Raw genomic sequence first — 26,234 nt, forward strand, 5'->3', positions numbered from 1 at the left:
TTTCTCTCTGTTAGGAAGGATTTCTGTCTCTGACTCCCCAGAGGTTCACAAAGGGCCCATATGGGGTCATTTTGAGGCAGTGACCGAGCAAGGAATCAACAGGTCTTTGCCATCAGGCAAGTGTTACCATGGATCCACTGTATCAGATTCCCAAGGAGGTGGCGGGGGGGCAATATCGTTCATCTCCAGTGCTTCTTGATGGCAGTTCAACAGAGGATGCAAGCTGGCTTCAGGTGTTAAATAAATGAGACTGAACTGGATATGATTCTGAATGTGGGCAAAGCACCCTTTTGAATCAAGCCACAACATTAATGGTCCCCATAGACCTCATTAGGTATTACTTTATTTTTTTAAGTTGTTCCAATACTACACTTTTTCAGTTATTCTCCCCTTGAAACTGGATTATACTCTTTTTTAGGGCACTTTAAATTTTTTTCTTGCTTATTTTTCATTATATTCTCTTATTTAACTACAGATTTAGCTCTAGTTAGACTCAGTGAGTGTCTGCTATTTTTCAAATCTTTGTCACACACTACTAACCAATATAATTTCTTCTGCTCTCTTAGGAGTCATTTCTCCTACATGTGGGGCAGTACTATAGCACTTCTCCACATACCAAAACAGCATCCATGTTGCTCATGATCCCCAGGATTGATGAAGATTTCAGTATCCCTCAGATGGAAAAAAAGTCCTGGATGGGAGGGTCAGCTTGTGCTGCCTGTTGGAGCATCTGAACACAGCCCTTCATGACAGATGATGTGATATCCACTTCCATAGAGAATCCTTGGGGATTTTAATATATCTGATGGTTTACACCACATTTCACCAAAATTTTATGGGCCTAATCTGTCCACAATCAGTAGAGCACTTCAGCACATGCTTAGCCTGAAGCTTGTGCTCAGGGCCATTAAAGTTAATGGTGCTTAGGCAGATTTCAAAGTTAAATGTGTGTTATGGGCCTCTCTGCAGCAATGTCTTTCAGCGGTTTGCCCAAAAAGAAACTCCATAAAATACAGCTAGGTTGAACTGCATAGTATTTTCACTGTGGAAAATTTGTTTGTCACAAATGGGGAAGTGAAAACCTCTGCACTAAATAATGCCAGAAGAATGATTTATACATGGCACTAAAAAAATATTGTTGGAATAGAATAGATTAGCATAAGCTCTCTGGGGAGACACTATGCTTTCCTTGGATTTTACAGAGTGCCTGGCATACTAGAGATGCCAGAGTTAACAAGTAGTTATTAATAATAATAAAATATTTCTACTGAGAGAGTAGACACCAGTTCTTAGTATCAACCAAATGTCAGACAGACAAATGTCAGATAGAAGACAAATATCTGATAGATAAATATAAACATACTCAAATTTACTCTTTCTGAGTTAATAATTTTTTTAAGATGGGACTTCTCTACTTTGTATATTTTTTTACCCTTTATTTTGTCTCTTTGCAGTTTAAAATTTCTTTTATCAGCCCAGAAGAGCTGTCTGCCTCAGTCACATCAACCAGCATAAATACAATAGCATCAGTCACTCTTATTTTGCCATAGGAAAACTGTAAACTAAGACCAAGTGCCAGCAGAACACAAGCAATTGGCAATTAGTGTCTCTCCAGCTCACATCTGCCTATTTTTCACAAAGTAATTCCTACACATTAATTTGTAGGAGGTTGGAACATCCTGTTGTATGTTCAGTGCTTTACTGCTCAGCCATGAGGCATGCCAAAAGCTCCGCTCTTTCAGAAAGAAGTGACATCTGAGAGGAACAAAGTGCACATGCTCTCAAACTAATGCTACCAAAAGGCAAATTCTACTGCATTGCCAACTGCAGCAGAACTGTTGCACTGGGTCTTGCTGGCGTGTGCCAACAAGGCTGGAGGTACCAAAACTTGCCACACTGAAAATGCACCATTACAATGTTTTGGGGAGGAAACGTGATGTGGAAGCAAGCTAGCCTGCCATGAGATGCAAGCACTCCTTTTCCAACTCTTTGGTTTTCTGTTGCCAGCTGTTCCCACCATGGCCATGGCCCACACCAGCCTAGCCCTTGGGAAATGTCCAGGTGAGGCAGTGAGGCAGAAGCACAGCACATGGCAAGGACACCTTGACCTTGTTCTTCACTTCCTTTCCCGCCGTGTCACCTCGGGCAAACTGTGCCATGGCCTCACACCTCTGCTAAATACCTCATAAAAGGATTGAAACTATTGCAAATCAGAGAAAAAAAATCTGGAGTTTAAAAAAAGACATATCCCAGCCCCACAGTTCCAGCAGAGGACTTTGTTCCCTTTCTGATTTTAGCACATCCAAAGCATGTTTTCAAGCTCCTTTTACCACAGACACAACAGCTGGAAATTTGTTTAAAAAAAAAAAAAAAAAGAGAGAGAGAAAAGAAAGGAAAAAACCCCATAAAGCTAGGATTTCAATCTAATCAAAGCACTCTGGGGGTTGGAACAATATAAATAACATGGGAAATTTTGAGAGCCACCAGTGTAGCCAACGTCACTGTTGTGCCCCCGCCACCTCTTAGCTGCCTGGAGAGACAAGCACAGGCACTCAGCCTTCTCAAGAGCCCAGAGACACTCACGTGTGTTGAGGAAAACAGGATTATTTTGACAAGAGCTGCCAGGAAGTAAAACATTCATACATGCAAGGAAGACTGACTATTCTATTTACAATAAACCAGCACGGCGGCTCCCAGCCCAGCTCCTAAGGGCTGTCCAGGGCAAAGGTACAAAGAGGTTTTTTGGAAGCCTCAGTGCTCTCCATCTGCCTCCAGGCAACTGTTCTATATTTTCTCAACAGGATCCTCCCAGCTCAAACAAATGTCCCTGGCCAGAAATCAACACCCAATGACACCTCAGGGACCTGTCAGAAATGGGGCACACCCACCCACACCTTCCTCCCCACAGGTCCCAGTCCATCGCTTTTCCCCTCAAAACAGTGTGGCGTTGCCCTGCCCGCGCTGCTGGTACTGCAGGAGGGAGAGATTGCAGGATCACAAGCCCTGCCTCCACAGCAGGGGTGTAAGCTGTGAGAAAGGGGCAGGGCTCCCTCCAAATGTGGATTTAGCCCATCACACTTTGCCTTCCACCATCTACACCATCTTTAAAAGCCATTTCACAAATAAATACATTAGTATGTGGAAAGTTATCCTTAATATAGTGTGCAAAGGGTTTTGGCACAGAAAAGGTGTGTGATAAAGTGCATTCCAAACCACAGACCTGATTAAGTATTTAAGAACATCTTCCAGTGGGGAAAAGGGGTGAAGAAAAAAAGTAAGAAACAAAATGAAAAGAACTGAAGCAGCTCATGAAGACACAAATGAATCGTGAAACTCTACATGGAGCTGCCAAAGTTTCAAAAACACTTTCACGTGTAATGTATGAAATCAACCAAGTAAGAGGTGCTTGAAATTACAGATGCATGCAGATGTTGGTGGACTCCAGAATTAACTCTAAGCCTATTAAAACTTTAAACACTCGAGTGTGCTTGACTGTCAACAAAGGTTTTATATAGTGTTGCAATTTGCAGATCACCAGGGATTCGACTTTCTCAACTGAACACCTTAAGGCTGAGGGCTCAAGGGCTGCAGTCCACTATGCTTTAATGAGATGCAAACCACAAAAACATGGAACATGCCTAGAAGTAAATCACATTAGGAGAAGGCCCAGCAGAGCTGCTGAAACCATGATGTGTCACAAATTTTAGAACGAGATCCTTCTATGAACATTTAAGATGTTTTGAATATGGCATCTGCTGATATGTTCAGTGTATCATGAGGTATTTCAGCAAGGCACAAATTGGGCACTGCCACTCTACCTCACCCTCCTGTTCTGGAAAACAGAAACTTCCAGGAAAAGTTCTAGTGGAAAAGTTTAAGCTTCCAGGAAAAACAATGGAGTCTCTCCTGATGTGGTGCTCAGAGACCTGATCTTGTGCCACAGCACTTCCGCCCTAATGACAGACCCAGTTTCACCTGAATTATCTTCATTTATTGATGATCTCTGAAAGGGATGAAATTATTAGAAGACTAACTTACAAAATGCAATGTTTTTACCATGCAAAAATCATACTTAGAGCATCAAAGAAATGGACTATCATCTATTAAACTAAGCAAAATTCCAGCCTGAAAACTAAGGAACATTTCAGAAAAGAAGGTGGTACACAACAGACCACATCTGTGGTTTTTAGTGGGCACGAGCAGAAATGTTCAGTCCCATTTTACACCAGCTAAGACACTAGTTTTTGGATGTCAGTGACTCTACCAAGGCTGGCTCTATCCTAATGACAAAAAAAAAAAGCAAAATTAATGCAGATATAGTGTTGCCTTTTAACAAATCCACCCATGCCTTTGGGTAAGGGTGAAGCAGGAATCCCATTCCCTTGTTAATCTTAGATTTCAAACTTTTTTCCTTTTCTATCTGAACTTATTAAAAACCTTCATACACTTATAAATTCTTCTGTGGTACATGATATGTTTAAAGCCAAAATAATAAAAGAATGAGAATGTTTCTGTCCACAGATACTTAGATATTGAATGTAAATTTCCTGATAAAAATCCTGGAGAATCACAACATAGTCTAGTGTACTATAAATTATGCTAAATCAAATAAATCAGACTATATCATCCCTGGTGGCTCCTACACAGTCTTTAAATATATTACCCACTCCTCATCAGTCTATTCCACTCAATAACCAGCTCTGTCTTCAGTCCCCAGGCCCACTTTAATTTAAACAATATATTAGCCTTCGCAGTATAAAGGAGAAAGAATCTTCAGGAAGAGGGAAGGCCAGCTTACAAATGAATCTCCCATGGCAACTCACTCAGACGTGTAGGATGGATAGCTATTCTGAGCGCTCTGTGTCCCAGACACAGCCAGGGCAATAAATCCTTCCCTGGTCAGGAGATGGGAGCATGAGCCATCCCTGCCTCTATCTCCCAAGTCCTCAGACCCCTTCATCCCTTCCAAATAGAAAGGCTTGCAGCCTTTCCAGCTCCATTCAGCAGGCATAACCCATAGCAGACCTGGGAAGAAGAAAACCCGAAGCTCAGCCTCCAGGGAGAGGGTTCTCCCTTGGTGGGTCTCTCAGGATTGGGTGGCCATAGCCATCCTAGCATGGGAGGTGGCCCTGACTTGGTACAGCCAGAGCCTCCATCCACCAGCCTCAGAAATTACGGGATATGAAGAAGATGGACCTGAGCACCACATCCTACAAGCTGTCATTAGGAGGGTGGAAGAGGGCAACCAAAGGTAGCTGCTCCTCCCTGGGAAGTCCTTAAAGCACGGAGACCAAATTACCTGGTTCCTAACCAGGGTACAGGCTGGTGTCCAAGGTGCCTGAGACAGAGGGTCACCAGCTGAAGCCTGATGGTGCTAAGCCAAGGCTTTGCTCAACCTTCCCCCAAAAGCAAACAGCCCTGTGTCTAACATCGTAAAACATCTGGTAAGGCTATCAGGAGGGAGACTGCTGAGGATACAGTTTAATAGAGCTGCTGGGATTTTTTTTTATTGCATTTATTTTCACAAATCATAACAATAAAAAAGGAGAAGTTGGAGTCCACTCAATTGAGTTAATGCTTTCGGAATTTTATTAATCAACATCTCAGCATTCATAAAAAAATGACACCTTTTAAAACCAGTGGAGAGAAACATTTCCAAATACTTCCAATCAAAAGAAATTATTTTAAAACTCACATTACATGTATTTTTAACCAAACCCACAGGGAGATGGGTGTGAACTCTGAATTATCCCAATTAACTTTAGTGCCAGAGATCAAGGCCAAAAATGCAAAGTCAGCTCTAAGTTTTCTGAGTAAGTTGCTGAGGGTGCTACAATGTCGGTAAAGCAGCTGAACTTTTTCATGCCCTGTGCCTGTGTTTGTCCTCAAGCACCCCTAAGAAGAGCTCCAGCAAGGTAACATGGAGAACAGTGGTCTTGTGCAGAACAAAACAGCACAGCCTATAATTGTTCTGGTATTGACTAAATAAAATCTGCCTGGTGAGGAGAAACTGGAAGCTAAATTATGTTAATGCCCTTAAAAAGATGTTTACTGACCAAGCAAATGCATTCCTTTGTCTGGTCACATGGTTAGCGTTCACTTAAGGACAGTAATTTCAGTCCTGAAATTCCATCTTTTGTGCCATGGCAGAGCTGAATACCATTATTTTCACTGACAATCTGTGGGTAAGTAAGGGGGCAGCACATTAACAGAGCAAGCAGCCTATGATTCCCAGTGGGTCTTCTCCTCCCTAACTCCAAATGCCACAAAATAGACCATATCTTGTGTTCTATTAAACCCAGAGATGAAAAAGGTAGTTTGAAAAATCTAACTTTGGTGCATCACAACTGAATCCTGAAAACCAGGGTCATAAAGGAATTATTTCCAGGATGAACACAAAGGCAGTGAGAGATCTGGGAAGATGCTAGAGTCTTTAGCCTTGCCAGCTGCATTTAAGAAGCCATTTACCCCCTCTTTTTCCAACACTTTCTTTCCATCTCTTTTTCCATGTTACCTGACTGAATTTCTCTTTTCTAAGAAGTTCTCTGTCTTCATCGTCCCATGCTACTTTCTCCATTTGAAATATCTGCTTGGCATTCCTCTCCCAGCCAAGGGAACTCATGAGAGTTCAACCTGTTCCTCTCTGGTAAGGATGACCATCTCTGCCTTCCCTGCTGTCTGGAAGGGGAAGGGCAGTGCAGACAGGAAGCTGGTAACAATCAAGTGGATGTGAACAAATAGATCTGGTGGATCTACCCAAGCTGTGAGGGTTGTACCATGCAGTTCAACCAACCAGGTGAAAGAGCAGCTCTGACCTATCGAGTAGGAGGGGAGCACAGATCTGATCATGATCAAGGGGACTTGAGGTGCACAAGACATAGTTACTCTCACTGGAACATTATCTCTCTAAAGAAATAAAACAGGATGCAGAGCCACATCTTGCAGCCCCCAGCAAGGTCCTGTCTACCAGTGATGCAGTGATGCTGTTCTCCCCCCAGAGAATTGACTCAGCGTAACTTCAGTCTTCTGAGCCACTTCCAGCAGGTCCTACAGAAACCAGATGGCCATTCAGTGCACTGACTCAATTCATCTTGTGAAATCAAACGGAAAAAGAGAGGAGTTGACAGAAAGGAGTGGTTGTCACTGTTCCCATGAGATACGGACACTTTTTTGCAACTATGAATGAAAGAATAACATTCAGAAACTACTAAAGCCATTCATTCAAATACATTCAAACAGGTACTATGAAGCACTATTCTGCCAGAAAGGCTTATTTAACCAGAAGATAGTGAGGGTCCAGGAACCAAAACCACAGAGTTTGAAAGTTTTCAAGGGTGCTAAGCTAAATTCAGAATGATTCCTTATGAAGGCTAACTGATATGGAGCTCAAAGAAGTTCACTGTGAGCAGAAATGTTCACGTGAGCAAAAGTTACTGTGCATACCTGAGCTTTAGTGTCATACAAAGACCAAGCCAAGGCAACTTAGCTACCAAGATCAAAAAGGCAAGGTTTACCACAAGTCTCCATTTTTTAAAACAGGTTTTACTGCAACAGTTAACACTTGGTAAGGTACTGCCTGCAACAGCAGCCAAGTAGCCCATGATCCTGGAAGGACCAGATTTCTGTCAACAATGTTTGAGCCAGTACTCAAAGGCATCTTCCAGTTGGAGTGAGTGTGAACCTACTCATTCAGCAGCTGGTGCTGTTCAAATAAGTGTCTGGGAGTAAAGAATTCAATAATTGGGTCTTAAATTGCAGTGACTCATCCCTCAAATAATTCAGCAGACTGCAATATTTACAGTCCATTGTTTTAAGAAAATGATGCAAACTATATGTCTTTGTCAGATGAATTATTCACATGAGTAATATGCCCCTGCTTGTTCATAAATATAGCTCCTGATCCAGTTACTTCTCCAGTTGTCTAACTACTGCTTCAGTTAGTTCAGGCTTTTGAGAAGCTAGGGGTTTCAGCAAAAATAACTCACCCATTTCAGTCAACTTAGCTTTCCAGTGGCCACAACTCCTTTGCCGGTTAGGGCACTGTACAAATAAGATGAGATTGATAGCTTCATTTTATGGATAAGGCAGCTGAGTCATGGTAAAGGTGTTATATCCAAAAATGAACAGTGATGGAGCCAGAAGCACAATCCCAGCTGAAGATGCTCAGTCCTCTACTGAAATCCACACTTTTTCAGATAAGACTGGCAGCCTGTCCTTTTGAAAAATGTCCATCTATACTCTCAGGTGTCAGAGATGATATTAAGTTGTGAAGCTGGGAGTACCACAGGAGGACACTTAGGGGTCCCAGCATACTCGAAGACTGAATCTCATAATGCTCTGGCCACCCCAGAGAACCACAGATCCCATCTGAAGACATTCAGCTCAGAAAGGTATGCATAACCTGAATTTAGGAGGAATTGTACATGGAGATCCATTTTCTGAGGCATAAACTAAGCAGAGAGCTGGCATTTGCATGAAAAGGCCAGATCCATCATAAGATTTCCTTGGTGCATTCACGTTCTAGACTAGGCTAGTGCCAGGAAAAGTAACATTAACATTACAAGGAAAACCACAGAAAACAGAGTGTTAATAGTGAAAGCACAGGTCTTACCAAATGGAGAAAGAAGAGGCAAGGAGGCAGAGAGAGAGCAGAAGCAGTGAATGGAGACTTTGCAGAGGGGCTGAAACACGGCGAAAACTTTAGAAGTCTCATATCTATAGATTATTGAAAGAATTTAACACAGAAAAAATGGAATTTCCCCTCTCAGGGGAGAAGTCTTTGGGGAGGTGCTCCATGCCAAATGTTTTCCCTGTGCTTGATACAAGGTTTTGGCAGGTTCCAGTGCACAAATGGAGCGCAGATTTGTGTTCATGTAGCAAAGGAGAAGACCTCTACTCTACAGGGATTGAAAGTTCAATGGCTTTGATTATTTGAATGAACACATTACATTTTTGATGGTGGAAAGCCTGCAAAGGTTTTCATAAATGAAGTTTTGATCAGAGAGAAAATATCAGGGGTAGAGACTCTGCCCAAGACTGAAAAGAAACAGAGTGCTGGCCTAAAGCTGAAAAATTAAAAATTCCCTACATGCATAATATAAATACATTCCTAGGAGAAAAATGAACAGAGCAAAAGGGCCAGAGAGGTACCAGGACTAAGACCATCACACTCTAGGTACACCAGGAGAGACAGGTAAAAAAGGACAGGCATCCCTCAAAATTACAAATGAAAAAAGGAAATTTATGCTTAATCTAGCTACTTGACATGAGAGTCTGAAAATGGATCTGTGCAGGTAGGACCATAAAATGCTGGTAGCATTAGAAGGTCTGAGGTAGTTAATCAGAGGAATTTACAGGAGAAGTTCAGCCCTGAAAGCTAAAACAGTAAGTGAAAAACAGAGAAGCCCTTGGACTCTCCCATGAGAGGTACTGGGGAGGTCCTCCCTAAAGCACAAGTTTAAGTCTCACAGAGTCTAATAAAAGTGTCAGTGTGTTGTAAAAGAGAACAAGGTCTGAATATGGCATTTGGGTATCAAAGGTTTCATGTCTCCATGGACTGGTTGCTTATAACAGCTGGAAAGGACACTATGTCACCTACTGCTACTGCTGAAAGGAGCATGACAAACTTGCCCTGGAAGCAGTGAAGATTTCATTGTTATTAAGAGAGAATATTAAAATATCAAATAAAAAACCTAGAAGAGAGATCACAGTCTCTAGAGCAACGCTCTAAAATGCAGGTGAAAACACCAGAGGTGGGTGATGCTGCAGTGGCCCCTAGTGAATGAAACAGCTGAGTCCTCCTCCAAGGGTTGCAGTACCAGCCAAAGGGAGCAAGAGACACATCTTTACATCACAAGGAAAATTGTAATTTCCTTCCCAGTAAGGCAGGGAGGGGAGATCAACCAGCCATCCTTAGGATGCTCTCGTTACAGACTTTCACAGGGGTAGGCCCTGCTTTTATACCGCAAGCCCCAGCATGGGGAAGTGACACGCTCCAAGCTCTGCCCTCGCAGAGTCCATCTCCTGGCACAGAGCATGCAGGGGCTGAGTGCCTCCTCATACAGCTCAAAGCCCCTCATTGCTGGAGAGAGGATTAGCAGGAGACAGCACCACTAAACAAGGAGCTGCTGTACTAAGAATGTTACTCTTCACATAATGGTGCATGACCACAGATTGCACCCACCAGTGATCCAGAGTTTTAAATAAATTGCAGTGAACTCCCAGACACATGGCTGCAAGTCCCCTTTATAGTGGCATGATGGGCCACTGAGCAAAGCTGTCAGTGCAATAAAGCACCCATTGGCAAAGGAGAGGTATTCAGATCTATATGCAGTACTCACAAAATATAAAATAACAAAAGGGGCATATGGGCTGTCAGCTGCAGACATTTTTTTGAAAAGTAATGAGAAATCAAGATTGCCTATGCCATTAGAAAGTGAGCTCAGGAACTTGCTGGTGCATGAAGAAATATTTAAAGAGAAGTCAATAATAAAACACAATGGGTCATCCTGAAAGTTGCTGCTGTGCACTGGAAATGATTCTGTACATCTGTACAGGAAACCAAAGGTGGTTCTACACGTCTGTGAAATAACTGTCTCAAGCACCTTATCCAGACCTTAGGCAGGAGGAAGATGAGGAATGTGTGTCTACAGAAATTTTAACCAGAAAGGATAATTGCATTAGCCTGAGCTCCCCACAGCACTAAATTGTTTACTTTTGCCCAGTGCTCATGGGGAAGTAAGGAGTAGGCAGAATGTAAATTGGATGATCATGGTTACTTTGATTAACAAGCAAAGGAGAAGCTTTTCATATCCTTTCAATGGTGCTTGCTAAATACTGTTAGAACAATGAAACTTAGTTGGGTAAGGACAAGACAACCGTGCATTTACAAGTCTCTGGCATGACCTGCTTGGACTGACCACTGTGTTACACAATAGTGGGCATTTAAATGTCAGCCACTTAAAAGAAATCTTCTCTCTCAAACTTCATGGCCTCGTGGGCTTTTTGACCCAACACAGAAATGCCAACCGAATTATAGGAAACTCTTGTTATTGTGTAGTCTGTGCACATGCTTCTGGGGTCTAAGAAAAAATGATGCTCAGAGACAGCACAGCAGTTTCTTCATGCAGATATCCCACCAAATACCCAGATTGCTAAACTGAGAGGAACATTAAATATCTCCAGCTATGGCCTGATTCAGTCAGAGGACGTCTCTAGCTCCCTTATGGCAGGCAATCAGTGGAATTTGTTACTTGCTGCTACAGAAAATACTCTCAGTTACTTGTCTTTCTTGACAGAACAGTTGATTTTTCTACCACTGAAATATCGGTTGGCGTTTCAACACAGCTGAAGCTTCCATCACTAAAAGATGTGTCTCTAAATTCAGTTTCCTACAGACACCTGTAGAGCCAAGAGTTCTCCCCGTCTCTGTAACACATGAGTGGGATGTATAAGTCTGTTTCCCACAGATGCCATCACTCTTGCAGCAAACACACACACATGGAAAGGAAGCAGCTCCTTCAGTCATAATTATCTTGTTTCCTTTACACAAACAGCAAAGTATGAGACAAAGATAAGTCCTGGAGAGTACCCATTTCACGCTGGTTTCACATTGGTGATCTGAAAGCACAGATGGGGTTTCCTGGCCAAAATACTAAAAGTACTTATTTCCTTTTTGCTTGGGAACAACTGCGCCCAAAGCTGTAGCAGCTAGGAGTGCTGTGCTGAGAAAGGGGTCATGTGTTCCCATCCCTGTGGATTCATGAGTGGGCACAGATGTTAAGCCTTTCCTTTCCCCCCAATCCCTATCCCTTATTCTCCTGTCAGCTCCTCCTTGACAAAGCAAGAAGATAATCTGCAGAAAGAAAGAGGCATTTCTCCCCTTTGTTTGGATAAAATGGCATATTTCTCTTTCATCCTTTGAAGTACATATTTGGTCCACAGAGTCCATAGAGATTCAGAACCAGAAAATACCAACTAATGATGATGGCTGATTGTTTGTGTCTTGTGCATGCCTGTCTCTGCCAGGCTGTAGCCTACACTGATGTTTCATTTGCAGGCAAAGACAGCAGGACTGCTCCCTGCAAGTGGAGAGCAACAGCTTTACCGCACTAAGAGATGCCATTTAAAGCAATGTTAAAGACAAACTTTTGGTAGCTACCTTGTGCATATATAAGAAAATATTAAAAAAACAAATAAAATTATTGCTGTCCAGCACAAAGTTAGTGGATCTCTGACTTGCTGGCATTTGCTTTTGGACTGAAGAGGGAAATATCTCTGTAAAGTTTCCATTGATCTATAAAGCAGAAACATCTGCTGAAAGTGTTGTCCCAGGCCATCTCTGACTGCAGTCAGCAGGAGGTGAGCCTGTGGTTAATAAACTTTCTCCCTCCCTTCCACAGTAGATGTCATTGCAATGAATACGAAGTACAATAAGTAAGTTTACAGGATACGGTCTAACTCAGCCAGAAAATACAAAACACAAACATGGAAAAAAGGCATCACTAGAAGACTCTCAACAGCTTTCAGATTAGTGATGTATTCCTGCCAATGCAAAAAGAGAAACACTGGACCAGCTGCCTTGAACCAGCCCTGGGACTTGCTTCCATTAAAAATGCCATAAGGACCATTTTAAAGCTCTCCTCTGCAATCCTATATAAAAGTGCTTACAAGGCTGGGATTTAATAAAATACTGTCTTCTCTGGCAGGACTTTTTGAGAATTTAATTCAATTTGCAGTGTAGTTTAAGCCACATACGCACATTGAGAACTTTAATTTCCTCAGTGATGCTAATCAGCATGCACTTCCAATGTGGCTAACAGCATCCCACAGGTATCAGAGTAGTGGAAACTTCCCAGCACAGAGATGAGCATGGAATTTACTGCTGGCAGCAATATTAAAAAAATCAAGCAACATTGGTGCTCTCCTGGGCAAAGTTCCACCAGGCTGCTTTTCATGACATTACTGGTTGTTTCCACCTACAGGATATGTTGGAGAGCAGCCTACAGCATTTCACCTGGACATCTTCCCTGTGAAACCAACATCACTTCCCCACCACAGGCATCCGTGACATGGGGCACTGGTGGGTCCTCCACCACTCCCACCACAGTGCCTGCCACAGCTTCCTGCACCCTGCAGTTCTGAACATCTGCTGCTTCGCTCCCCCTCCTACGGGAAAACAGAGACGACAGAGAGAAGGATAGTTGTCTGCACTTGATGCAGCCAGCAAGCCCCAGACTGACTTGTGAAAAAGGCTGTTTGCTGCACTGGGGGCATCTGCTGCTCTGAGACTGAGGTGGCTCTCCGTGCTTGGGGGGGGTTCGGCCGGGACAAACACCCCAAGGCAAGCACTCCAGCAAGGTCCACCCACGGCACAGCCAGCACCGCTGCCCCAGGGTGTGCCAGGACCTCCTGAGGCTGTGCCACGCACCCCCTCCCCCAGGCCCTGAAGCCTCTAGGTCCTTAAGAGCCTCGGGTTAAGTGTCCAGCAAAGGACACAGCTACAGACACAGCCAGTGTTTCTGTGAGGCTTAGCAACGCTGCCCTTCTCCTGGGGAACCAAAAGCTGGTACAGAGAACAGCCAGAAGAGCAGGATCAACAAGACTCTTCTTATTATGCCACGCTGGTTACAGCATGTCACTCTGTCATCACCCTATCATTCCTCTGCTGCGCACACCGCTTTCTGCAACTTTAATGGTGTTACACTTACCAAGGTTATAATTACACATTATAGTGCGGCTTTCCTACGCCAGAAAAGGACTAAACGTACAATTACACAGCTCATAAATAGGAAGACACCACACTACTGCACAAGCGCACATGTCCACATAAAACCTTTAATTACAGTTGCAAGCAGATTATAGAGATTTTACAAATAAGTTATTCCAACTGTGGCAATTGTTAGCACCACCTCTTGGAGAGAGCCTCCATCTGCACAGGGCTTCTCCCAGCAATGCTTCTCAGTGTTGTGCTGAGGGCTATTGTACCTGCAGAGCCAGTCATTATCAAGAAAAGCATTATTAAAAAGCAGCTTGATGGGTTTTGTTGTTACTATTCTTGTTTCAATTATTTAGATATCTGAACCTCTTTAAATTATTTGAGTATTTAGAAACACTGACTCCTGATAATCAAAGGTGTAGTCAAATGAAAAAGCATGTGTGCCAGATTCAGTGACCCCCTCAAAAGTTTAACACCAGAGCTAAAGAGAAAAACATATGGCAAATACAAATGATTAGACAATTATAGATACTAAGATTAACTGCCACTGTGACAAGATAAGAACTAAGGGCTTTCTTCCAAAACCACCCCTCATCTGAGCCATAAATACCCATCAATGGGGATCAGAGAGAAAAATAATCTCATCTCTAAACCCAAGAGGGTTTCTGGGAAAAACCTACTGCATGATATTGATGTGAAAAATCATGATGCAATCACACTCTACCAAGAGAATCTCCCAAAAGAAAGAGTCATTTATTCTATTACTCCCTTTTTGCTTATTCTATTAATTCCTTTCTCCTTTAATTTTCAATTTTAATTGTGTGGAACAGGCAAATAAAAATGAATGACTGGTGTTTTTTGAAATGTACAAAACCTGAAAAGTATGCACTTCTCTTAACATATCTTTTACGTTACTTACAGCACTTTGCACTCAGAGCTGCTCGCTGTGATGCAGAGTCCTGTGATTTATGAGGGGCAAGAGTTTCACAAATGGGAATGGGACACTTTTTCTTCCCCTCCTCCTTTTTCTCACATTAGAATAACAACAACAAACAAATAAAACACACAAAATATGAGAAAATTATCTCAGTGTCTCTTAGATTTCCTAGCTTTGCCTCTGTTTCCTAGCATCATATTCTTAGGCATATTATTCAGGAGGGAAAGTTTCTACTTGGCTACAGTAATTTCATCTGCATTTCTCATAGCTTCAGCAACAAAAACATCTCAGCTTGTGGGCTCTTAAAGGCAGAATTAACAAGAATATACACATATATACTGAGCCACATGAATCCTGATCACAGATACAGATAGGAGCACACACAGGAATAGATACAGTCAACTTCTATTTCCCTTATTCATTGTGAAGTCCAACTGGAAGTACTTAACAGAGGGATATGAAGAAAGTGTGCAGCATATGGGTCTGGAACTTGGAGAAAGAAGAAAATTTCAGTTCTGAGGGTCAAATGAGTTTGTGATGCATTTTGTAAAATAGCAGGAGCTTAAGTCAGCATTTTCAGGATTTATTTTCAATTTCAAGTGTTTTAAAATGAGACTGAGCCCTGATCTTTTTAAAGGGGCATGATGATTTCTCAAAACCAGACCCCTTGCTCCAGTCACATGAAATGCAGCACAATCAATATCAGCTCTAATTTTTTTAAATCCCACATTTTGACTATGATGGTGCTTGCCTTTTGGCAACACTATTGGCTGTGAAGTCTCACCTGAAAGTGTGCACACTCACAACCTAGCCACCTTCCTGTCAATACAATAAGGTCACCAGGAGGAAATGGAAGAAATTTCTCAGTAATTTTTTGCAACATGAATTCATTCTTTGCCAGGGAAAACAATGGGAAAACACCACATGTATTTGATGGCCTCATTCCCTGAATAATGAGTTTGCGATGCTTTTTGTAAAATAGCAGGAGCTTAAGTCAGCATTTTCAGGATTTAATTTCAATTTTCAGTTATTTAAACTTAGACTGATTTTAAGATGACCATGACGATGAAACATCCCATGAGCCCTCACACCTCTATATTCTGCTACATTAGGACAGATTTCTAGTGCAAGAAGGACATGTCTGAAAGGATACAGAAGAACTTAGTTGAACAGAGGCCTTGACACAACACTAGTGGTGTCCATTCCAGCAGGAACAGACGGAAGTGAGTTGGGCGAGGAAAGCTGAGTAAGGTCCTCTCAGATTTTAAAGATTGAAGAAGGAAAATAAACAGGTATAAAGCAGTCTCCTGCATTAGAAGGCAAAGCAGAAACAAGAAAAAAAGTACCTGAGAGGAGGCACGGGACAGCATTCAGAAACAGAAGTGGGAATGAACCAGCTAAAAACAAATAACCAAATAACAAGTGGCTGGGTCATTTCCACCACTTGCACTCATGGATGAAGATACATGCCAATAAGGTCTGCAGTAATTTGCAATATTATAGGACACTCTGGAAAATGTATTTGTTCCCAGAGGTTAAAAAACTGACTGTTCAACACAATACACTGATGGCATCACTGTATCAGTCTAAAGAAAACAACAAAAAAGCACTGGAGTAGAGACTAAGCTCACCCCCTACTACACAATAGAATAGAACTCCCTACGGTGTACAGAGTCACGATGTGCTCAGTTCAGTGCTTCCCAATCAACAAGCAGGAGCAAACAGCCCAGGCCCTGTCAGTGTTGCAGGGGAAATAGCCAAACCCACTGAACGGCATTTACCAGCGGTTACAAGCCTTAACAAAAACGGCCAAGTCAGCACATCCTTTGACCTAAATCAACAAAACAAAGTGCTTGGGAGAAGCACTGTCGTATTCACAGTGGACAGCATCTTTCCAAGATGAATGCCCAAGTTTTATTCCCCTTTTAGATGCCGCAAATGGTTTTTGGCAGATGCTTCTACACCCAGATGGCGCCAAGTTAACTACTTTTATTATGCCTTTTGGATGGTAATCCTTCCACAGACTTCCTTTTGGCATTGCTACTGCACCCAATATATTCCAAAGGAAATGACAAAGCTACTGCAGCACCTGGAAAGGGATAGTTGCTTGTACAGACAAAGTCCTGGGATATTGCCATTGGGAAGAGAAATATGATAAAAGCCAGTCTAGATTTCCAGAGACACTTGGTATTCAGGTCTGAAAGGCAATAAACATTGGGCTACATCAAAACTAGCTGAACGACTGAGATAACACACATGAAAACAAGGCATTAAGGAAGACCGAGGAAGGGTAAATTGGCCTAAGAAAGTAATAAATTAATGCAAACTCCTGAATCTATGTCAAAGTGAAATGAAGACTAGGTTATGAGTGGTAGCAACATATCCTTGTAATGAACTCCTGGAAAATGAAATCAACTGATATTTGAATATAATTCAAGAATATGTTTTCAAGTGAGTGGAAGCCCTACCTGAAGCACATAATTCTCCTTTCCTGTAACCACTCAGAGCCAACTGCAACATTACAACCCAGTCAGACTGGTGGGGCTGCTACGTACTGCTGCTAGACATTTGCTGACGATATAAATCACTCTCTGCAGACTGAGAACTGTCTCATTGTAAAAGAAACATGTGAAAAATGTAGGAAAAAAGCTCTTCCAGAGCGTTAATTCAACTTTTGACTGACCACAAACCACTTGTACCCCTGATAAATAAGAAAGACTTGGATCATGTGCCAGTGACTTGTTAAGCCCTACTTAGGGCTTAACTAGGCACAATCCACAGACATAATACAGTGTTCTGCCTGGCACAGCCTTACCCACTGGCGCTACCCTGCCCAGATACCTTGCAAATGTGACAGATGTATGAATATTGCAAATCATTGAGGAAATTAAAGCTTTATGAGAGAGATCTGCAAGCCTTAAAACCAGCGTCCAATTCATACTTACAACACATCTGATTGGCTAATGCCAAAAATGTAGAGCTGCAATATTAGAGTGTGGGAAAAGTGACTGCCTTAAGTGCATTAGAATAATATCCTTATTCCAAAAAAAAAGTAACATTTCAGAGCCAACATGATTATCCCAGCAAAAATATCCCTGTGGTACTTCATTACTGAAAATTATGAATAAGCTGAGATGTCTGTTTAGTGGTGTGCCACAGGCAGAAGACATCCTGCTCTTTCTAGCTATGCCTGTGTGTCGTTGCCTGTGAAACACAAAGACTACTGCAGTCTCCCACTGAAGGCTGAGATGCCTGCCTAGATCCTATGAGTTAGGCACATTCCTCACAAATGACCTCCTGACCCAGTCCTTTCCCACGGGTAAAGGACTGCTGTGTTAGAGCAGTAGTGCTGGAGCATGAGTGGAGAAACACAATTACTTCCCATTTATTTGTGATTCTCTTGGCTAGGTTATTATCCTTTAACACAGTGACTTCAAAACTGGAATGCCTTTACGCAAATGTTTTAAGGTTTAAACCTTCCAGCAATACATTGCACATCTCTATCTGACATTCTGTCTCTCTCTTCACTCTCCTGGAATTCTTGCTTTTAGCAACCACATCCCTGGTTTTTGATTCCTGGGAAAAAAATCCCCTTTCTCATGGCATCTTGCTCGATCATTGAAGTTGACATGCCAAAAGATTCCCAAGATCTTGTTGGCTTTTTTGGCATCCCACTTCTCCACATCTGTTATTTTATATAGCTATCCATAATATTACAATTATTATGCCAGTAGCTTGTCCTCTTCATATGCAGACTATATCTCTCACAGATTTCTCCCCAAATGGGTGCCTTCTCCACTACATTAGCTACTCCAGGCCCCAAAAATCCATCTGTCTGAGAGCTCTATTTTTCCAAAAACATAATTCACCAAGGCCCAAAATACCTGACAGCCTTATACATCATAAAATTAATGACCAGAAAGTAATGCATTCATAATTTGTGATTGAAGGCCAATGAAAGTGACACAAGAAACTTTCCTTTCCTCCATGCTGTTGCAGCTTAAGTAGCATCCAGAAACTTGCTAATGACTGATGCCCACAAAAACAGAAATTAATGATGTTTTTTCAAAGAATTATCAGGATTACTTTTTATTTATATTGATGTAAGCTTCTTTTGTAGACCTTAAAGTGGTACTCCGTTCCCTTACAAATCAGGAGAAGAACACAAAAACCTGTGTGTCTCAGATGATATGCCATCCTTTGCCCACAATCTAAAAATTTGCCTTGAAATGTTGATAACAACTAGAAGACAGGGATAAAAGAAGAGGCATCCCTGAACAGAGGAACATCATCAAGGAGCCATACCCATTTTTTATGCTATTCAGCAAGACAAAATATCTAAGTCTACAGAAGGCAATTGGGTATGATCATAACGTGTTCTTATTCTATGCAAGATAAAAACTAACATTTATTGCCTACTTAACATTCACACTCATTCTACCAAAATTTTGCTCACAGTCTCATTTCATCTGTGCAATTTCCTGGGCCCTGGCTACTGCCTACTGGACATTGCTCATCACTGTACAGCATTTCTAGGGAGAGGGGAAGGAAAACAGATGAACAGGCACCACTTCTTCTCAAGCCACAGCTGAAACAGAGGGATAACCCAGGCCAATGGGTTTTAAACCACCATAATAGTACCAGTTCTCCTTTTATCCTACCCTTTCTATAATGGTTTTCTAGACTATCTCCTATATTATCTCATACTGCACGTTGTCCCACTTGAAACATTTACTCATGGGTCTACAACAGTGTATGGGGTTTGCAATTATTTATTGGGTGAGCACCTTCACCAGCCAAGGTCAAACCACTACAGCCTGTCAGATTGACAGGTCTATGATTTGTGAGACCTTACAGGAAAAGTCTATTTTTTTCCCTCCCAATGTCAGTATTAAATGCAAAATCAGGTACATTTTTAGCCAAATCTCACAATCAATAAAACCCACCACCCCAAACAAAAAAAAAACCCAGCAGAGCCCCAGACCTCAAAGCAAGCAGTTAATGAATCTTAATGAATGAATTATCATTAAAAAGTCACAAACAGAAAGGAAAACTTCACCAAATATTTGAGAAAATCAACACAGAAACTACTCCCAGCCCTTGTCAGGAACTGTTCAACACAGAACAGTCAAAGAATAGGTCAAAGCTCTGAAAAGCAAATGTCTTTGTCTCCAGGCATGTGCACAGCTGTGCCCGAAGAGTGTGGTGTTCAGCTTATACCTGGGCTTTTTCTGGAAAACAGGAAATATGTGTTTTCTTACCTGTCTCTTGAAAAAAGGAAGAAAATTCTTGTCACAGGGCACAACTGAGCACAGGAATGCAGAATGGAACTGCAGCATTCCTGCTCCCAGAGAGATGCACAGCTTCACCAAACTAGGCCATGGAATACATCATCTAATTGCAAAGTCAGGTCTGCTTTCAGCATGGGGTTGGACCAGATGACCTCCAAGCATCCTTGCAATCTATAATTTAATGATTCTAATCAGTAAATAAAAAAAAAAAAAAAAAATCTGCCAGTGAGAGGGTTTTGATATGTTCTTGTCATAGCTATAATAGCTGATCTAAAGTATTCAATGTGAAAAATATATTGTCATACGAATTCCTCCTTATGCACTGCACTGTTCATGTGTTTTACAGCACACTTTAAAATGGGACACAACCTTATGCATTTCCTTTGGTTGACTTTTTGCAAAGACACCTCTGTGAAGGAATAATCATGTTCCAAGTGGCTTAGGGCTAGTACATCTGCAGGCAAGGCATGAGCTGCTGGGACAAGCACCTTACATCTTTCCTGCCTCTCTCTGTATGTCTCTGGCCCTCATGGCACACATCCTGCAGTTATCTACAGTATTCGCAGAACTTTCTGGGTTTTGTGGCTGGCTGTTATTTTTGTACCAACCTTGCAGCAATTGCTAGTGACCACAGCATTTCCACCTTTCCAAGCTGTGTGCTTGAAAATGTTATCCATTTCAATAGGAAAGAAAGCCCAAGGACACACATATTGAGCAAGTATCTAACTGCTTAGCTTTCTACCAGACAACCAAGGTTTTTTTGCTTAACTGCCAAAAGCAGAACAACAAAACTGTTTGCCAGATCCTACTCACTCTCTGTGCAAGTCCCTTCTCATCCATCAGAGACTGTTCAGCTCCAGACAGGACAGGACAGATGAAACTGGCCCTTCTCTTCAACTTTATTGTCCACTGCAGGCACATAAATGCGTCCCACCCCAGAGTATGTCAGACCACTGGCCATTGACATAATAATTCCTTTGAAATGCCAGTGCTCAAAACCAGTAGAGTCCCCAGCTACCCTTGCAGTAGTGAAAGCCAAGTTTCCAAAGACTGCAAGGCAAAGAGGGGCGTTTCCAAGGGCAGGAAAAGCAGTCATGTTCCTGACTGGTTGCTGTCCTTGGAAAAAAAAAGTCTGTCTTGCATGTGTGAGCAGCTCGGGCAGGGCATGATCTTCCTCCAGGGACATCCTCTCTTTGCATTGTTTTCCCTTTTCAAGAGTACAAGTGTTGGGCAGCCGCCTGCAACTGTTTCACTGTAGGATGAAATGAAATATAGTGTTCTTAATAAAAGAAAAAAGTAACTCACACAATAGGAAGATTTAGTTAGGTTCCTGAAAAATGAAGAGCAAAGAAGCAGTTCTCCCCATATGTCTAAGGCATTTGAGAGTGAATATTTGACTCACATAGCTGCAAGGAGTTTGGCAACATATGCTAAATTTCCAGTGGGACAGGCAGAAGGGCCAATGAGAAGGGATGCTGACAGGCTAGGAATGGAGTAGCAGTGTGGTATTTTAACAAAGATGAAGAGTGTAGCTCTACATCTGAGAGCAGCTTTGTTAATGCAGTTGAGTTTCTCAGGCCACATAGCTGAACTGTCAGTGGGTTTGGCTGTGTCACCTCAGTATAAGCAAAGCCCAATGAAATGTGAGTAATTTCTAAAAGAAAGCATTTCTGTGGGTTTGATTCTCTGTTTTGTGGTCATTGCCTTGGAAGGAGCATTAGTAATTTTGGGCTTTTGCACTTGTATTAAAAAAAAAAAAAAAAAAAAAAAAGAAGAAGGGAGATAGAGAAAGTTTTAGCAATGGTTAAAAGCTTGTTAAGGGCCTGCAGCCAGAGCCTTGCTGGACCCACAGGGTCACCTGGACTGCTGGCAGCCAGCCCTGTGGGGGCAAGGACACTGCCTGCTCTGAGGCTTGGCACTGGCTGCCCTCCCCTTCCACCTCCTCCACGCTGGGAGCTGAGCTGAGGGTGAGGCAAGTAGAGCCTCGCACACTGCCATGCCTGACGGAGCCGGGGACAGCACACACGCTGCCCCTGCTCTGCATCCAGCACAGGCACACTCCCTCCCTCCAAACCTGAGCATCAGGAACTGGCAGCATGAGCAGGAGACAGTGGAAATCAGCCAGTGCAGAGCAGTGACATGAGCACTCAGGGTGTAATCAACATCTAGTCACTTGAAGGAAGACACCTGCCTCCATCTGGCTTCCATGTGCCTACATTGTCCCCTTAGATCTGGTCCGTAGACTGGTCATCTACATCCCATTTTGTCCAGAACAGTTAAACACTGTGCAGAATGGTAAGACTCATGATTCCTCAGCCCAAATTAAAACATCCCCTTGCCTCATAGATGCATCTGCTGTTAAGGGCACTTTCTCCTCTGACTTTTCAGAAGCACTCTGGCAGTCACAGTCCCACCCTCAGAGACTTTAAATGCTGGGATGAAAGCCCCTTCACAGAGGGCAGCTCTAGTGACCCGACAGGTGCCTGCCCAACTCCCTACACATCCCACATTCACACAGACAAGATTTCCTCAGCAGCTCAATCTCAGGTTTCCCAAGTAAGGGACTCAGACCTCTGGTTCCTTTAAGGAATTTTATTTTGGTGCAGCAACAGAGTAACAGCTCAGGCTTGTGCCTTGGAGAAGGGACACTGACCAAAGGAAACACTGGGCTTTTATACCCTGAGGCTGAGGTCTTCCACCTGAGTCCTCAGCTGCTGCTATGTCTCTGAGTGTCTGGTCACCTGTCTGAGCCAAAGGTCCTCCTGCCCTTTGCTGGACAAAGGGGCAGCACCAGGTCACGGCCTCTTGCCTCGAGCTGTCCTCACCCAGGGCTCAATCCGAGCTGCACCTGAGCTACCTGCACTACCTGGACCCCTCGACAACTGCCTTAGGTTAAGGGCCTGGCAGCTCCTACCTCTGGCCAAACCTGGCCGGAGCTCACCTTTGAGCTCACAGGAGTCTGTCAAATCCAAGGCACTTCAAAATCTCAAGTAACTTGCATTATGAAAGCTGTGTAGATGTTTCCAACAAAATTTTGACTAGCTGAAAAATTTCCAAGGAAATCTAAGAGTTGACTGTGCAGCTGTGAGTTGAGAAAAATAAAAAAAAAAATTGCATGGTCTTACTTGGGTTGCAATTGTAGCTCAGTTACAGTTATCTGCTCTAAACAATCTTTTCCTTTATAAAAATTCTTGAACAATAAAAAGTTGCCTCTACCCCCCTAAAATGCAGTGTAAGCTTTGTAGCTTGCTAGGAAAGAGATCTGTAACATGCATTATGCCATTTGGCACTCTCCAGAAACAATTTTCCAATAGCATTGAAACATAATGAGTGCAGTGCATATAAACAAGCAGAAGGTGCTTTGGGGCTTGATCTTTAAGGGTTCACCTCCCAATTCTTCCTGCAAAAGTGGTGTCTCTGGCTCTGATGCTCCTGCAATGGTTGTACAAAAATTCATATATTTAGCTTAGTAATTGCCCCAAAACATGGTTTTGATTCCCACATAAGCCAGGGCTTTCTGATTTCTTGGGTTTACAAAGCTTGCACAGCTACATTTTTCTGACGAATTAAAGGCTTACTACAGAATTGTTTTAAAGGGCATGATGGCTGCATGCACTTAGGCTTATCTCAAGATAAGACAACACCTTTCCGTAAGCAGGGAAGGAGCAACAGCTTCTGTCCTGTGTATCCTGCATGTCCTGAGCATGGCAGGTCTGCAGAGCGAGAGATGCCTGAAATATCTATGGAGTGTAATACATTAAAGCATAGGCTGCACCCACCCATAGCTCAGGTGAAGATGTTGGCATTTTTGATAGCTCTTTTTCTGTACTGTTGCATCAAACTTAGCTGTCAACAGTGGATGCTGTAGGCAAAGCCAGCTCCGTGCTAAGGGAGGAACAATGACACTCTCAATTCAGAACCAGAGAAAGGGCCAGCCCAGACCAAAGATCTCAGTCCAAGAATCAGTTCTCCCTGTATGCTAAAAGACAGGCTTCCATCCTGCCATGCTCATTGTTTACATGTTCCATCCGTAGGGCTTAGGAAGCTGTCCCAACCAAGCACCTTCACTTAGAGCAGCAAGAGAGACTGTCACAAGTCATTCACAATTATTTACAGTTTCTTTCCACCCTTAAGACGGAAAGAGACCAAGGAAATCATTGAAATGCATTAATAAGACTATTTCAGTTACTTTTCTCCACTTACTTACCAGTTACTTTTAAACTCTGCATCTGTCTCTCACTTACTGGCTTGCAGATACTTCGATAGCAAGCCACAGAAACCACTGCAACAAGTACTTCACCAGTACTGGGGAAACTCTCAGGAGAGAGGAAAAGAAATAAGTACAAAATTGTTACTCTTTTTGCTCTCTGCGTTTATTTATTTTGGACCCATTGGGCTAGACCGCAACTAAAACTTTATGAACCTAATAAAATTCCCAACATTCTCAGACATGGGTCGTGATGTTTATATATTAGGCAGAATACAAAGGTGTATTTATGAGGAGATTTGGAAGTACTTAGAGATGCTTGAGCTCAGGCAAAGCATAAAACACACATAAGAAATATTTTCAAACTTAACACAGGTAAAATCAAGCTAACCAGATGACACATCACCACCAGAAGTGTTTCAGAAATGTTGTGCTCCTCATCACAGAACCATCCCACATAGTCACAATGGTGGAGTTCGGGACAAATTAATTATTTTTCAATAGATGTTATTTATTTATTTGCATTGCTTTGCTATGTCTAAAATACAGCTCTATCATCTTGGTACTGGTAGTAAGCATAAACACTAATAAACAGGAGAAGGTTGCAAGAGTAAACTTATCTTTTCCTTTCTGTCTTCATAAAACACACACTATTCCCTGATTTAATAAGCAAGATGTACTGTTTGACTCAAGTAGAAGGATAATGGGTCTTGGCAACAGATTAGGCTTTCCATCTCTGTAAATACGAAAAAGCTAGAGGGAATATATGATGGGATTTATTTCTGCCAGGAGCAAATAAACAGTTCTGTCAATACACAGATAATCCCACTTCCCCACTTCCCCATCTCTGTCTTGTCTTTGTCCATCTCCATTCCACCTCATTAAAAAAAAAATGTTACGTGCTCATTTTTCTCCTGTCACGCATAGTTGTTTTACTGATTTCAGCATTAACTTTTTTTGATACTTCCTGTCACTGGAAGACCTCTCACTCTCTCTACCCACAAGAACAACATACGTTTTTAATTTAGGTTATGTTTCCAGCAGATGTTGCAGGACATGAAGGTCTTGCTTTCTCTTTCATTAAAAAGGCACTTGTAACACATTTTATTGTCTTGGATGGGAAATGGCATGTATTACAATATTCAGGAATCAGTCAATCTGATTTCATAATCCCTATCTTAAAAAAATATAATGAGTTAACAAGAAAGAATAAAAACCAAGGTCTGTGTTATATCTCCCTGAAGAGCATGTGTAAGCATCCCCCAAAGGGTGCTATGGAAGGTAAGGTTTAGTATCTCAGAGGACCTCCCCAACTCTAATATCCACACTCATCCCAAGAATCACTTCTTGTTTTCATGACATTTTATATGAAAATTCTGAGTGTACACCAGTGCCTTTGGTTCTCCATGTGGGCCTCCCAGCTATGCCATGGGCATACAGCTTCATCTGAATTTAGACTTGTTAACAGAAGCCCTCCAGCTCCCAAGACATGACACCAACAGCTCACGTGGAGCCTGAGGTATGGGTTAAAGTGTCATGTCAAGATATGCTATCCTTGTCTGCTTGCTGCTGGCCGGTGGCCTGGCCAGGATCACATCATATGTCTCCCTTGCAGCAGGAGGACTGGTTTAAAATGGATCAGAGCACCAAAAACCTCAGTGCTTTGAACTCACCTAAGAAAGACAGACCAGAACAAGTAAGCTCCTGCTTCATTAACTGCCATCGAAGAGCAAGGCTTGAAAGGAAAGGAATAGGGCAGGCTGCATTGAAAAATAGCAATGAAATCTAATCAGAAACTCAGTATATCAGAAAATGGTCTGTTACAGTCCCCAAAGATTTTTTCAAAAACCTTTTAGCTTATGCACACTAGAAAATTGCTGTTCATAGTCTGTAGGATGTTCACAGTGTCATAGAACCATCTGTTGTCTGGTTTCACAAGTACCTGCTGCTAAACACATATATGTGTGTATGTGTATGCATCTTTGTGTGTGTACTTTACATGCACTCATATTTACTTATTCCATCCTTTGTGTTGAAACTAGGAACAAAAATGAGGTTATACCCTACAGCAAAACATACACA

The 26,234-nt window shown here is 42.3% G+C and overlaps 1 long non-coding RNA gene across 3 annotated transcripts in view; it reads right to left on the bottom strand.

Annotated features, from left to right (window-relative positions):
* Positions 1 to 6,886: 6,886 nt before the first annotated feature.
* LOC137473363 (uncharacterized) overlaps positions 6,887 to 26,234 on the bottom strand; it is a 38,948-nt gene continuing 19,600 nt past the window's right edge. The window contains exons 2-5 of one of the 3 annotated variants that reach the window (XR_010998721.1): positions 23,725 to 24,888; positions 22,887 to 23,027; positions 19,916 to 20,116; positions 6,887 to 7,047 (exon numbers count right to left, since the gene is read on the bottom strand). This is a non-coding gene — a long non-coding RNA (uncharacterized lncRNA). Of the gene's footprint in view, positions 7,048 to 19,915; positions 20,117 to 22,886; positions 23,028 to 23,724; positions 25,036 to 26,234 lie in introns of those variants that run through there. The other 2 variants (XR_010998720.1, XR_010998722.1) reach the window with 2 other exon arrangements.

Source organism: Anomalospiza imberbis, chromosome 4 (assembly GCF_031753505.1).
Source record: "Anomalospiza imberbis isolate Cuckoo-Finch-1a 21T00152 chromosome 4, ASM3175350v1, whole genome shotgun sequence".
Taxonomy (NCBI): domain Eukaryota; kingdom Metazoa; phylum Chordata; class Aves; order Passeriformes; family Viduidae; genus Anomalospiza; species Anomalospiza imberbis.